The following is a 9,684-nucleotide window of genomic DNA, read 5'->3' as shown; positions in this document are numbered from 1 at the left end:
AACTAAGAGTTCGCATGCCACAAGTAAGGAGGCTGCAAGCCTCAGCTAAGACCCAGCACAACCAAATAAATAAATACTTAAAAAAAAAAGATGCAGTGAGAAGAGGCCCCTTGCACCAGATCTCTGGGTGGACCATTGCCAATAGGGCAGTGTGTGCCACAACCCAGTGCAGGATAGTGCCCATATGGGCTCTCCTGGAACCCAGTGCACAAGTAGTTTGGCTTCAGAAAGAATGCACAGGGCACCTGCACCAGGGCAGAACATGTCCGGAAGTGCTCCCTTGGTGTGAGTGCCCTGGACCAAACGTGTCCAAAAGAGTCTTAAGGGACCTAGAGTTCAGGCTCTGAGTTTCACAGCCTACAAAGACGGTGATGATGTGAAGCATATCTGGTTTCTCCAGTTTATGGACAGGCTAGGGCCATAAGGACACGTGGAACTCTAGGTGCCAGACCAGATGGTGCTTGGAAGGTGCCCAGGGACACTAATTCGTGTGGAGTTCCATGTTTGAAAGGGTTCTAGGTTCTGTTTCAAATGGGGTAGCTGAGGACCATCCCCAAGGCCAGGCCAGGCTGGTGACTGGAAAGGCCCTGATTTTTGCATCACAGTGTCAGGCTGGTGACCTAATAACTTTAGGTCTGCAGGGAAGCCAAACAATTCTAGACTCTAAGGAACACCGGAATCTAAGGGAGGAGACACGCTGTTGGCTTGAAAGTTCATTGGTTCATCCATGCTGGTGGGAAGTACGGTGTCTGAAAAGGCTGAGATTCCTTAGCTGTGGGGCTCACGGTACATAATCCCAAGTCTGATACTGTGACCAAAAGCACTCTAGTTTTAAAAACCGACAGGTAAAGTAATAGCCAGAAATCCCCCTGTTCCTGAGCATGTCATATACTCTGAGCAGTAAGAACTCCTGGAAACTTCCCTAATGTGATGTGGAGTACGGTGCCTAATTGGGACCGAGGCCACCAGAGTACTGGAAGTGTGGTTTCCAATTAGGCTATATATTCCACATCACAGGATCTGGGGAGGGCCCATGCGACGCCAGTTCACTAGCAATCTGGCTAAATCAGGGCCCCCAGGCAGCAGTTGCATGGCAGATGGTGTCTGGAAATGCCCCCTGCGGCACTAGCGGGGTAGCAGGCAAGAATCCAGAAGAGTTCCGGGGCCTGAGGGCTCATCAGGTTGATGGCTGAATGAGAGGAGCCCATGTTCCCACCGCATGAGTACAGTATGTAAACCTGAAGGATCGCCGGAACCTTGGTGAGAGGGAAATTTAGCGGCAGGAAAATTTCCTGGGGCACCCGCGAGAGGGCAGACGGTGGCCGAGAGGGCTCATTTAATCCCAAGATTGCTAGCTAATTGAAGGCCTGAAAGGCTCGCAGTTCCACCTGGTGGCTGTTAGTGCCGTGAGGGGAAATCCTCTCCTTTCACTGCAGATGGGCAGGCTGGTTGTCCAAGAACCTTTGGCTCCCCAGAACAAATTCAGGCTGGGGGCCGGTGGCTATCCCGGAACTCTAGCTGCTAGGAAGTCTGAAGGCCGGAAGCTTTCCAGGTATACCAGCTAGATGGTGGTACGGTGACGCAGAAGGGCTCTCTCGCCCCAGGGATCTGGATGGATGGTTGTTTATAGGGTTCTGTGTTCCACAGCATTAAGCAGCCTAATGCCCTTATGGGATCTCCTGGAACCTAGTGTGTGGGCAGCCTGGTCTCAGCACCCCTAGGACACCAGCACCGGGGCAGATACGTGTGGGAGTGCTCCTGGCATGCCAGCACCCCTGGACGGCTCGTGCCAGGAAACCCCCCTCCAGGTTAGTAATGATCCCCAATGGACTCTGGGTTCCATAGTCTGCAGGGCGGATGGTGGTCAGAAGGTATGTGATTCCCCACCTCGCAGGCTGGCTGGGTGCCATAAGGACATAAGGAACCCCGGAGGGCGGGCCGGATGGTGATGGGAAGGTACCCAGAGACACTATCTCGTTGGAGGCCCTAAACCAAAAGGATTATAGGTTCTGTTGAAAACAGAGCAGCTGAGGACTGAAAGGGCCATCAGTTACCCAGTTCAAGGCCTGTCCAATGACCATAAGGGTTCTGGGTTCACCACCACACTGGCATTTTGTTATCAGAATACCATTTGTTTCCTAGGTACATGTGATGACTCGGGGCCAGAAGGAGCCCTGGAACCTTAGTGAGACGCCATGTTGGTGTTTGGAAGATTTCCCTGGGTAACCAAGTGAGGAGTCGGAGGAAGTGGGGGTTAGGGAAAGAGGAGGATGGATGGTGTCTGAAAGGCTCAGATTCTGGATCCAAAAAGGCCCACGATATCCCAGAAGGCATCCTAAACTGTGACTGAATATGATTCGGTTTCAGTAGCAGATAGATTGATGGCTAGAAATACCTGGGACCCGGACATGACCGTGTACTGTGGGTAGGAAGGACTCCCAGAAATGTATGGGAACATAAATGCCCTCATGACACTAACATGAGAGTACAAGTATGGTTTCCAGTAGGGGGCGTATATTCTCGACATGGAATTCGGTTTCAGTAGCAGATAGATTGATGGCTAGAAATACCTGGGACCCGGACATGACCGTGTACTGTGGGTAGGAAGGACTCCCAGAAATGTATGGGAACATAAATGCCCTCATGACACTAACATGAGAGTACAAGTATGGTTTCCAGTAGGGGGCGTATATTCTCGACATGAATTCTTACTTCGGCCCATAGTATTCTAGTACACAGGCGGTCTGGTCACAAAAGGACCCCCAGGACAGCCAAGCCAGGGAAGATGGTGTCTGAAAGTGCTCACTCAGGCATCAGTCCAATGTTAAGTAGGCATCCCGAGGAGTCATGGGGTGGGGCGGTGCTGAGAAAGTGAGAATGACCCAGACAAAAAGAGCTAGTCCTTCTGAAAGCCGGGTAAGAGGAACTCATGATTGCGTTGTATAAAGACAATATGGGGGTCTGAATAATCACTGGCACCCCAGTGAGTGATCAGGTTTTTGGCAGGAAGATTCCTTGGTCACCTGTGTAAGAGATAGATGGTGGCCGCGAGGGCTCAGGACTCCTGAGATCGAGGGCTGAGTGTTGGCCTGAAAGGCTCATGATTCCCCTGCAGGGTGGCAGTGCTGTGACGGAAAATACTCTCCTTTCCACCTCAGACAAGCCGGCAGGTCGCCAAAGAACACTTAGTTCCCCAGAGCATGCACAGAGTGTGGGCCTGTAGAAAATCCGGCACCCTAGATAGCATCAAGTTTGATGGCCGGAAGGTTTCCTGGGTCAACACCCAGATGTATTTGAAGTGGCAAAAAGGAGCCCCATGCTTCAGGTTTCTGGATGGGTGATTGCCAGTAGAGAACTCCATTCCAAAGCAAGGGTGCAGGCTAGTGTACATAAGCGCTCTCCTAGAACCCTATGCAAAGGTAGTGTGGTCTCAGAAAGGACCCACAGGTCACCAACACTAGGGCAGAATGTGTCCAGAAGTCCTTTCTGAGTGCCAGTGGCCAGGGCAGCATGATTCCGGAGGAACCCCCTTGGTTCCTACCGATCAAAATGAATGAGACGCACAGAGGGCTCCAAGTTCTGCAGCCTATTGTGAGGGTGATGGTCACAAGGGTACACAGTGCCCCCAAATAACGGTGAGACTAGGGGCCATAAGAACTCTAGGAACCTTAGGTGCTGGGTTGGCTGGTGATCGGAAAGTCTCCAGGGACACTAGCGAGCAAGCCAGGTGACTGAAAGGGTTCTAAGTTCCATGGCACACGGGCTAGCGGAGGACTGGAAGAGCTATTGGCTCACCACAGCCAGGCCTAACTCGTGACCTAAAGGGTTCTAGATTCTGCATCACGGGGGCAGTTTCGTGGCATAAGAACCTTCGGTTCCCGGGCACGTGAATGATAGCAGGCCGGAAATAGTGCTGGAAACTTAGAGCAAGGGTACTGTTGGTGGTCCATGATTTTACAGGGCATCTGAGCTCAGGGAAGGATGGTGGCCAAAAGGGCTCAAATTTCTTAGTTGAAAGGGCCCGGGGTATCTCGGTCAGAGACTTGTACCTCGATCGAATGTGTTCCAGTTTCAGCAGTATGCAGACCGTCAAACTTGGCTGACAGCCCGTGATTCCCATTGGTCTGTGGGCAGGAAGGCCCTCATGAAAACTTTTAGGGCTGGAATGGCCCTTATGACACTAACAGGATGGGAGTACTGGGGCCAAAGGGGACTCCAGGCACCAACAAACTGTTGGTATGGTTTCCAGTAAGGTCGTATATTCCACAGCAAGGATTTTTTTTTCTTTTTCTGTAGGCTACTTCTTATCTTTATTAGAGTTATTTGCATTTTTGTAGCATCAAATATTTATATCAAAATCCCTCTCTGACACAGGAGGGCAAAAATGTTGCTGAACTATACAGGTAAATGAGTCTAATACCGGATTTTTTTTTATTGTAGTTGACAATACTGTGTTAGTTTCAGCTGCACAGCACAGTGCAGCTTATATTGCCCTATAGGTTATTACAAGGTACTGGGTATATAATTCCCTGTGCTATACAGTAAATCCCTGATCACAGCAAGGATTCTTAATTCAGTTCGTAGGACCTCAGTGCACTGACAGTCTAGTTGCCAAAAGGGTCACCATGTCAAGGGAAATGATGTCCGGACATACCCCACCAAGGCATCATTGAGGTGTCAGGCATGTACACAGTAGGGTCCTGGGCTGTGAGCAGGAGCTATGGCTTGCTGGGCCCAAGGCGTAAATTCTGCCTCCTGCTGAAGCACTGGTAGGAGGAGACTGTGCTTCCACTGAGGGGTGTGAAGAATCCATAGAACCCTATGGAGGAGGCAGGTTGGTGGCAGGAAGGTTACCCTGGGGCACCAGCTGGATGGGCGGACGGTGGCCCCGAGGGATCTTACTTCATCACTTTGCTGACTTGGAGCGGTTGAGGCCTAACCCTCCCCAGCCAGTGGCTAGTGCCATAACCAAGTGCTTTCCTTTCCACCACAGGCGGACTATCTGGTCACTAAAGAACCCAAGACTCACTAGCGCATATATAGACTAGGGATTCCAGAGGGAATTCGGATCTCCTGCTGTCGGGAAGTCTGGTGGCCGGAAGGTTTCCCGGGGGCACTGCCCGGAAGGTGGTGTGGTGGTGAAAAGGATCCCCTTGCAACAGTGTTCTCGATAGGTGTTTGTCAGTAAGGCCACATATTCCTTAGCAGTAGAGCAAGCTGGTGCCCGTAAGGGCTCTCCTGGAACCCAGTACGCGGGTAGCATGGTCTGATAAGGGACCTGCAGGGCACCAGCGCCAGGGCAGAAGGTGTCCGGAACTGCTTCAGGGTGCCAGTGCCCTGGACCGCATGTGTCTGGAAGAACTCCAGGAGTCCTAGATGCCAAAGGTCTCTGTTCTGTAGCCTGTGGTCTCAAGGGTATATACTTTTTTGATGACTTTGGGCCAGAGGAGCTCTGGAATTCTAGTGAGGGGTTAAATTGGTGGTTGGAAAGTTCTCCAGGGTACTAAGGCCGATGGGGGTGGAGTGGGTAGGGATGGTGGCCGAAATGGCTCAGGTTACTAAGCCAAAAAGGAATCCGGAGCAGTGAGGCAACTTATAGTCAAAAACTCTGGGTGCACAGTATCAACGGTGGACGGAAAGGTCTCCCTGAAACGCTTAGGGGTGGAAGGGGCCTTATGACACTAATACGATGGTAGTATGCTGCCAAAAGGGCTCCAGGGAGCTGGAAGTTTAGTTCGCAAAAGGGCCATATTCCACAGCAAGGATTTTGGGCCGGGCCCCTGGCACAGCCGTGCATGGTAAGTCTAGTCGCCAAAAGGGCCTCCAGTTGCAGAAGTGCCTCCCACAGCCCTGTTCCCCTCTCCCGTGACCCCAGTGAAGTGATAAGAGTCTAGCTGTCTGATTGGGAAAGATGTCTCCAGACCGAAAGACCTGTTGACGGCCTAGTATGAATTGCTCGGATTTACGCCTTATAAGGACCATCTGGGGGCCTGAAGGATCTGCGGAACCCTGGCGAGGGGTCAGGTTTCTGGCCGGAAGGTTCCGGCGCACCTGCGCGGGGGAGAGACAGTGGCCGAGAAGGCTCATGTTTCCCGAATTTGTGAGCCGAGTGAAGGTTGAAGGACTCCTGCTACCTCTACTGGATGCCAATGTTGTGACTGAAAGTGCCCTCCTTTCCTTAGCAGAGGGGCAGGCTGATTGCCGAAGAACCTTGGGGTTTTTTTTTGTTTGTTTGTTTTGCGGTACGCGGGCCTCTCGCCTCTCCCGCTGCGGAGCACAGGCTCCGAACGCGCAGGCTCAGCGGCCATGGCTCACGGGCCCAGCCGCTCCGCGGCATGTGGGATCCTCCCGGACCGGGGCACGGACCCATGTCCCCTGCATCGGCAGGCGGACTCTCAACCACTGCGCCACCAGGGAAGCCCCAGAACCTTGGGTTTTTTAAGCGTTCACACGGGCTGGGGTTGAAGGCATCCCAGATCGCTAGCTGGTAGGAAGTTTGGTGGCCGGAAGATTTCCAGCTGCGCTAGCGTCATGTAATTAATGGGCGCCCGAAGCTCTACCGCCGTGGAAGGATGATTGCCAATAGATCCTTGTGTTCCACAGCAAGGAAACTGGCTACCATAACGTTACCCTGGAACACGGTTTATGTGCAGTATGGTCTCAGAAAGGACCCTTAGGGTACCATCGCCAGGGCAGAAAGCGTCTGGAAGTGCTCCCGTGCACCACCGAGTTGACAGGTAGGTTTCCAGTAGAGTCCTGGGGTCTGAGAGGGTGAGGTGGACTCAAGCAGGAAGCGCTAGCCCTGCTGATGGCCTAGTAGGAGTTGTGGATTTTACAGCACCTGGGTTTCGGAAAGGGTCCCAGAGGCACTACCATGTGCGTGGGATGGTTGCTGATAGGACCCTAGATTCCTTTGCTAATAATTTGTAGCCTAAGGTTCAAAGGCCTTTGGGACACCAGTTCATGGACAGGCTGGTTGGTGGCCATACGGGTCTTTGAGGCTGTATCTGGAGAGCTGCAAGGTGGTTGAAAGGTACCCCTGGCTCCCAGTGTGTGGTCAGACTGGTGCCCATGAGGAGTCTTTTTTTAGCCTGTCGTCTTTTGGGTTCATTGTGTCAAAAGATCAGAAATAGCAAAACTAAAAGCAACGAATCATCAAAGTAGTAATTAGTAAAAGTTTACTGTGCACATACCAAAAGACAGTTTGCAAACTGGAGCATTCAAACCAAAACATGAAATGAAGCTCAGGTGTATGTTGTTATAAAGCAGCTTATATAGTGAGAAGACAGTGACTTTATTTTGCACAGTGGTTGGTTATAATATTGGAATTTTCTTAAATGCTAGGGAATTGGTCAGTAGTTACTTCCTGTAGATCCTGGGAAAGAGTTTAAGTTTTGTTTATGATTTCCAGAGGCATAAACAAGAAATGACCCAGGTTAAGTTAGTCTTGTAAAATAAGCTAGATTAAGCTTTGCTTGTTTGACTAAACTGGTTTTGCCTGCTCAGGGAATTTTCAAGGCTGCTCTCTATTTGCTCTTGATTTTTACAACCATATGAGGGTTAAATAATGGCTGGAAGGGCCCCTGAGTCCCAGAATTCTCAGTGGCTGCTCCTCAGGTGCTCTCTGCTGCTAGAACTCATATCTAGCACTTTTCCATGGAGAAATATATCCACTACAATTCTAACTTCAACCAAGCTTCCTTTTACAAATGCAGGTGAAAAATTTTTTAAAGCAAGTGATTTGGAAATTTATCATTCTTGCACTCTTACAGAGAACTCTTATTGAATAAACAAAAGACAATTGGGGAAGTTGTATCCAGAAAATGTTGCAATGAAAATTGTATCCATATAAATATAGGGAAGCTTAAATAGTTTTGATTAATATTATTATAGAAGATAATATACAAATTGTAACTCCTGAAAAAAAAGCTATGTATGCATAATTAAGATATAACTCCAGTAGACTAAACAAAAATACCAGTCAGCATATTCCTATAGTAGAAGAAAAGGGAAACACAAACTGGCCTTAGCTGCTTCTGCTTTGGGGATGGATGCAGGCATAAATTTTTGCTAGTAGAAATGACTCTTTTATTGAAAAAAATTAATTTCCCTCATGATGGAGAAAGATAAGACTATGGCTTGGATAAATCAAGCTGAATTACTCTGTGCAATAAAGTATGATCAGATTGAAAATTTCCTTTGGTAGATTATGCGTGTATGTAATAAATATGTGTATATAATATTTGTATATGATATGTATATTTTATATGTTTGAATATATATGTGTATACATATACACACACACACCTTATATATGCCAAAACGTTCACTTTGGCACGTATTAGATCCAGAAGATAAACATTTTTATGATGACATGAATTCAGGGACTTGGTGAATAACATTGTTAAGATCTTTTCTGTCCTGTGCTGGCTTATATTCCCCTGTATTATATTATTCCAAACCATTAGGAAATCTCAGTTATATGCATCAGCCTTATATTTATACGACAGTGAAGGAAACAGATCTATGGTGAGTTTGACTTGTCAAGCCCAAAGCAGAGCTTAGAGTGAGAGGGACAAGAGACAACAGAACATCCAAGTGTAGGAAGGGCCGAACCAGGAATTAGATGCCAATTAATTTATTTTACCCCAAATACCAGAGGCAGTTAGTTGAAGGATCAGTAAAACACTGAATTACTCTAATGCAAATTGAGAGGAAAAAAATTAATTACCAGGGTTTTTTCACGAATTAACTGAGAAACATATGTTTGAATAAGATATTTATATTTATAAAAATCTCAAGTCAAGCTGAACACAGACTGTTTATTTTAGAAATCACTAGGAAAGAGAAAAGAAGGAAAACAGGATATACAGAAAAGGATAGGTTGGATGGCTTTTTTGATATGTCAACTTGGCTAGACTACAGTCCCCAGTTATTCAAACACTAAGTTTTGCCATGAAGGGGTTTTTCAGATATAATGAAAGTCTCTAATCAACTGACTTTCAATCAGGTTTGGTCTGACTTATTCAGTTGGAAGGCCTAAAAACAGAGCTGAGGCTTTCTTGAGAGAGAGAAGATATTCCAACTGTGCACGGTAGTGTCCACCCATGCCATGGACAACTTTCACCATGCTCAAAATTTTTCTTTCCTGACGGCCTCTGAACAGAGCTTTGGCCCATGTCCATGCATTCCAACCTGTTCATGATTGTCCCTTCCTGACTCCCTACCCTATAGATATTGTACTAACCAGCCACCATGATCATATAGGCCAATTGCTTGTAATCTCTCAGGTAGGTAGGTAGACATGTAGATATTTTTATATATCTCTATATAAATATTTTTATATCTTACTGGTTCTGCTTCTCTGGTTAAACTGACTGATTCATTGTGACAACAATGAGAAGACTAGAAATATCTTAAATGAAATATTTTGAAACTGATGAGTATTTTTTTTAAAAGGTAAGGAAGGTATGAAAGGAAAAGAGAAGAGGGTGATTGATAGAAAACTCTAAGAGGTAGTCATTTGATAAATAGAATAATCTAATTAAGCAAAATTAGGTATGAGAAATGGGAAAATAACAAATGCATGTGAAAATGAAAGGATTATAGGAGGCTATTTTCTGCAGCTCAAGGTTAATAGATTTTCTAGTGTTATATAAAATCCTGAAATTGACTCAAGTACGG

Source organism: Mesoplodon densirostris, chromosome X, assembly GCF_025265405.1.
Source record: "Mesoplodon densirostris isolate mMesDen1 chromosome X, mMesDen1 primary haplotype, whole genome shotgun sequence".
Classification (NCBI taxonomy): domain Eukaryota; kingdom Metazoa; phylum Chordata; class Mammalia; order Artiodactyla; family Ziphiidae; genus Mesoplodon; species Mesoplodon densirostris.
This window is presented reverse-complemented; position numbering follows the sequence as displayed.